The sequence below is a fragment of the Hetaerina americana genome, unplaced genomic scaffold (genome assembly GCF_022747635.1).
Source record: "Hetaerina americana unplaced genomic scaffold, ioHetAmer1.1.p SCAF_1, whole genome shotgun sequence".
In the NCBI taxonomy this organism is placed as follows: Eukaryota; Metazoa; Arthropoda; class Insecta; order Odonata; family Calopterygidae; genus Hetaerina; species Hetaerina americana.
The window spans coordinates 95,939,391-95,945,685 of NW_027286069.1; the positions used below are offsets into that span (position 1 = coordinate 95,939,391).

Below are 6,295 nucleotides of genomic sequence, written 5' to 3' on the forward strand. Positions count from 1 at the left end.
ATATAATTGGAGGAATTCTCTTTCACCGTCTTTTCATACAGATTAGCCGCTTCATAAAACGGGTGGTGGGGAAATGTAATGAGAAAGTTAAAGAGAGGTGTTATTTTGATCTAGCTAGACCTCATTTGGAATATGCCGCAAGTATTTGGGATCCTTGGGAGAAAATTTGGCAAAAAGAATTAGATAAGGTCCAGAGAAAATCCGCTAGATTCGTTAAAAATTGTTATGATAAGAACACAAGTGTGACAGGTCTCTTAGGGGAATCAGACTGGGAACCACTTGAAGTGCGGAGGGAACAAGCGAGACAGACTTTTAGAAAGATTCAGAACAAACGAGTTTAGCAATGGCACTGAAGGAATTATAACGGCCCCACACTACTTAGGCAGATCAGACCACAAAGATAAAATAAGGGAGATAGATTCCAGGACAGATGGGTACAAATACTCATTCTTTCCCCGAACAATCAGAAATCATAATAGTAAGAAACCGAAGTCACTTAAGAAATATTAAAGACATTGAATTTACAAGTCGGAGCAAAACTAAAAACTGCAAAGCTGTTAGGTATACTTTCAGGTGCATGTGTATGTAAGATGTAGTTTGAGTGTTTGCATGTGTGTGGGGTGTAAGTTTTCTTGCATGAATGTATGCCATGTTTTCTTTGTGGATGTATGAATTTGTGGTTCTTGCATGCGGTTTTTTTTCTTTTCTAAATTACGGGTGGTGTCCTAGCACCCCCCGCCACACGCCCTTGCGGCGGGTTGCGGGACATTAAGTAGATGTAGATGAAATACATCTACATCTACATAATACCCCGCAAGCCGCCGCAAGGGCGTGTGGCGGGGGGTGTTAGGTCACCAACCGTAAAAGGAAAAATACCACATGCAAAAAAACAACACGGAAAATCACACCCACAGCAGCGCACACACTCATGCAAAAATCCCTTCATCCAATACTCATGCAAACACATATACCGTAAAACAACTAAAAAACTGCACCCCATGATGCATCCTACAACACGGAAGCCAGGACGCAACAAGCAAGAAATTGAAACATCACTACCACATGAAAATGCACCACGAAACACTCTACCCCCAAAGAGTCTGTAAAAGGCAGGGAATGCGACCCAACGTTGCAGGTAGCAGGAATTTCCCGCCGCGGAGAGGGACGAGGGGTTGAAAGGGAAACTTAAAAACAGATGAACAGAACACGAATGAGGTCATTCGGAAAGAATGGGTTATTATAACAAAACACACAAGGTTAGTGGAAGAGCATTCATTTAAATACAACTAATTATTTTTTAAACGCTGAGGGTGGCAAGTGGAATTTTTGCTATGTATAACCCTGCAGTTGCTATCCCGTATTGTCCGTGGGAAGAAGGAGTCCTTGAGTCGGCTAGTTCTGGCATCTATTTCCCGAATTTTATATGCATGATCCAAGCGACCAATGTATGTAGGAGTACGAATAATTTGCGAGACCTCGGTGCTGAAACATGCGGATCTAAATTTATTTAATAATTTCAATCTTGCATTGAATCGTCTCTCAGCCAATGATTCCCACCCCAAATCCATGAGCATTTCGGTGACGCTTTGCGTTTTATCGTAGGAATTTTTTACAAAACGGGCTGCCCGGCGTTGAACCTTCTCAATTTCCCGAATGAGACCTTTTTCACTCGGATCCCACACGCTGCATGCGTATTCTAAATGAGGCCTTACAAGAGCGTGGTAACAACGTTCCTTGACCTTCGAGTCACTTTTGCCGACAATGCGTCTAATGAATCCCAATTTTTTATATGCTTGACCGCAGACTTTACGTATGTGAGTCCCCCAAGTTAGGTCTTTTGTGAATGTGACACCTAGGTATTTTACCGTATCAACTACTGCTAGGTCAACTCCAGCTAATTTGTAAGCAAATCCCGTTGATCTTTTAAAGAAATTTACCACTGAACATTTATTATAATTTAGAGTCAATCCCCAGTTAGAACACCATTTAGTAATGCAATCTAACTCCTGCGCTAGAATAAAACGATCCTCATCCCTAGATATCTCCCGATAGATCACCGTGTCATCCGCGAACATCCTAATTTTACTTTTCACTTCGCGGTTCAAATCGTTAACAAAAATCAAGAAAAGCAACGGCCCGATCACACTTCCCTGAGGTACCCCCGACGTGACTCGAACGCTGTCGGAACTAGCGCCATCAAGGACTACCCTCTGTTCCCTCTCTGAAAGAAAATCTTTAACCCAACTTATGGCGCCCTTGTTTATGCCCGCGACCTTTAATTTATGAATGAGTTTACCATGTGGGACCTTATCAAATGCCTTTTGAAAATCTAAGAAGATGGCATCCACTTGCCTACCTCTCTCACCAGATACAAGTAAATCATGTGTAAATAATCCTAATTGGGTTTCGCAGGAGCGGGTTTTCCTGAATCCGTGTTGATTGTCACTTAAAAAGTTAATATTGTCAAGGTGTCTCATTATTGAACTTACAATTATGTGCTCTAAGATTTTGCAACAGATGGAAGTGAGAGATATAGGTCTGTAATTACTGGGATCCTCCCTGTCACCACTTTTAAAAATAGGCGTTATTTGCGCGGTTTTCCAAATCTTAGGTACTTTGCACTCTGTGAGGGATTTGTTAAATATAAATTCAAGGTACGGGGCAATTTTTGGAGCTAAATGTTTTATCACCCTAGCTGGTATATTTTCCGGACCCGGGGATTTGTTGGGTTTAATCTCATTAAGCAATTTTAGAATTCCTTGTTGGTCCACTGTTATTTTTTCCATCGGTGGAGTATGTATTGTTTCTTGGAGATATGCGGTGGCAACATCATTCGAGAAAACGCTTTGGAAGAATGAATTTAGGATGTTAGCTTTACCCTCGCTGTCTGTATGAATTATATTGCTACAATCCCTTAAGCAAGCCACGGTTTGTTTACTCCCATTTACTTCCCTAACATATGACCAGAAAGCTTTTGGGTCAGTATCCAAGTACTTTGCGTTTAAAGTCCAGTAAGGCGCTACGTAATTGTGTTTTGGTTTCAATTTTAGAGGATCTATATGTGTCCCATAATTGTTTATTCTCAGGGGATGATGTGTTCACGCCTGCCCTCTTTACCCTAGAGTGTAGCATTCTCTGCTTTCGAAGGGCTTTTCTGACGTCTTTATTGTACCACCTGGGGTCGCGATTTGCTTTAACGTATTTTATAGGTATGAAATCTACGATTCCTTTTTGCATGATATTGACAAATTCTGTCCAAGTTTCTTACACGTTGACATGAATTAAGCGGGTTTTGAACTCGGGTAGTGAAGAGTTTAATTGATTGGCAAAAGATTCAAAGTCTGCTTTATGATAATTATAAATTTTTCTTTTTGGCTTAACAATCTTTTTTATTTCTATGTCCAAGTGGACATTAATTGCTTTATGGTCACTCAAGCCCTCATCAGTTGATACACTAATAATACGTTCAGGCGTGTTTGTAAGAAATAGATCCAATATGTTCTTTCCACGGGTGGGCATGCGAACTGCTTGATGGAGGGAGTTTCTTTGAACCAATTTTATCATGGAATTGCAAGATCGCCAGATTTAACGATATTGTTGTCCCAATCTATACCAGGGAGGTTAAAGCCGCCACCAATTATGTTTATGCTGTTATTATATTTACGTGTAAAATTGTAAATTTGATCGTTGAGGGTGTGAAGTGTTTTCAAATCTGAGTCTGGAGGTCTGTAGAAAGAGCATAAATTTATGTTTGGTTGATTGGTCCGTATTAAGGTGCACCAAACACTTTCTATGTTATTATTTTCAAATGAAACTTGCCTGCTTTCAAAATGACTTTTAACTGCCACGAAAACCCCTCCTCCGGGTCTTGTATCTCTATCGTGTCGGTAAACTTTGAAATCTATTGGGAAAATTTCTTGGTCGTTTATGTCATTGCACAGCCAACTCTCTGTGCCTAACACTATATCAGCGGAATGAGTTTGGATTATGTGTTCTAGATCCGCTGATTTGTTCTTGAGGCTTCTGCAATTTATAACAAGTATAGTTAAATTATTTTGATGTTGAATAACGTCCTTATTTGTGCCTGACTGTAATTTAGGACGACTTTGTGGGGAAGTGCGTGTCACATGTCTTTCTAAATCAATGCCAGTGTTGCCGATGGCTCTTATATTTTTATAAATAATATTATACGCGCTATCCCCAGATGTTACTGACCCACTAAGTGACCTGCCCTCTATCCTAAAAAAGGCCTACAGTGGTCGAGTATCCTATCCGCAACCTTACTCGCCGCTTCCGCCGTGTAATGGACCCCAGAACGGTTAAGGGGAGTCCTGCAAGATCGGAGGGTTGGCAAAAATAAATTAATCCAATGACATGCAAGCTAGAATTTGAAAAGTTAGAAGGCAAATTCCACATGGACTTGTATGTACGCTCAAACAAGTCCTGCTGTATGTTTATGCATATTTGTATGAACATTGATTAAAACCTTAAAACACAAAAAATACACTAACAAATATATTTGACGTTTAGACAGGCTGGTCGTCATCTTCGGAATGTTGTTCTCGGGTGAAGGTCGGAGAGCATATGTGAATGAGGGGTGTGCGTGGGGAAGGTAAAAGACAAAAGGGTAAAATGGCAAGGATGTGAGCGGGGATGGAGGCTTTAGAATTATTTCAGTGGCCTAAGTTCAGCCCTTGAGGTTTGAACAATTGAAGGACTCGTATTCAGGACATCTTGCGTGTTCTCCCTCACCCCTATGCTTTTTGCGAACACAGGGAAGGTTTCAATCACCGAAATAGACGAGCACTGGTCAAAGGATTGGTCGTGGGAAGCAGAGTTAGTGGGGATGAAAACATTTTGAAAGGCGGCAGATTTAGTGGGGTAGCGGTGGTTGTTCATGGGAAGGGGAAAGGTGGCGGTGCATTCGCTCACGCAGAAGACAGGACAGAAGTTACAGGAAAGGCGGTATGAAATGTTTTTTCGAGGGCAGGAGGCAAGTAAATGATTTTTGGCTTGGGATTTTGTAGTTAAAGACGCGGATGGTCGAAGAAGATAGCAGCATTTGAATTGACATCACGCGATAGCACTTATCTGCGCATTATTGCATGGAAGTTTGGGAGTAGTCATTCGTAAGGGTGTAAATAGCCCCGTTTCTCCCATCGTACGTACCTGCCCTAAAACCCTCTACCTTAAATGTGGACACAATAGGCCCACCTAACATGTTCAGCGTCCTCAGGCCCCCTCACTCATCCCCCCTCAGTTCACCCAATTCCTCCCCTACCTCCCGTGCCCTTGCGGCTGAAAAGCAGGTAGTTGGCAGATCCGTGTTTCTACTTTTCGCCAAAAGATGGAAGGTCTAAATTATTTCCCTCAGAGAATCATTTTTAGATTGGTACAGGCCTGAACTAGCTTTAAATTGAGCCGTTTTAACATTATTAGGGACACTGAATGATATTATTTTAGTTTTCTTAGAATGACGTCATGAGAATTGGAGGTTTATTTTTAAATGCTAAATAACTTTACCCGTCACAATGAGGTTGTACGACGATTGCAAAGGGTAGCTTAAATTTTTTAGTTGTAGTTAGACAGGGATACCTTCAATAGAAAAAATCTTTCGCCTTTTACTAAAGATTTCCGTGGAGGCGTCCCTTATGTCGTAAAGACAATTTTTGACTGTGCCCAACATTTGGGCCAAATATAAGGTAGCCACGAAGGCCTTTGAAGCCATTAATAACAGACCATGTCAATCATGTGTACAACTAACTTTCAACCCTCGGGAGCAATTTTGATTCATCCCCAGGGAAATGGACGGAGACACTAAGGAGATCCCACTGCCACCAAATATCCCCTCCTGGTTTAAAATTCTTACATGAATTTAATTTCTCCGCAGTCTTCCAAGAATAGCGATGCTTCAAAAACTGCGGAAAAAGCGATAATATTCCGTGCACCTTTCCTGAGAAACTAACAACGTTTTTGGCAACCTCTCAGGAAAGGTGCACAGAATGTTTCAATCCCTTCCGCTGCCTTTGAAGCAACGCCATTCCTAGAAGACTTAAGAATCAAATTAAGTATTATTATTTGCCATTCACGTAGCAATTGGATAAAATACTATGTTACCACATTAGTTTAACAGGAAATATCGTCGTTAATTATGCGATCACTTTATGGAAATGCAGATAAGCTACATTGGCCAAATATATATTCAAACACGAAAACCCGCCATTTGGCGAATAAATATTCATTCACATGGAAATAGATACAAGGAAAAGGGATAGGAACACATCTACTTAATACC

General features: G+C 41.0%; 1 non-coding gene across 1 annotated transcript; it reads left to right on the forward strand.

The window, feature by feature from the left end:
* The first annotated feature begins 5,582 nt into the window (after positions 1-5,582).
* Positions 5,583-5,695, forward strand: LOC139697583 (U5 spliceosomal RNA). Its single transcript, XR_011702794.1, has one exon. It is a non-coding gene; the product is annotated as a U5 spliceosomal RNA (small nuclear RNA).
* The last annotated feature ends 600 nt before the right edge of the window (positions 5,696-6,295 follow it).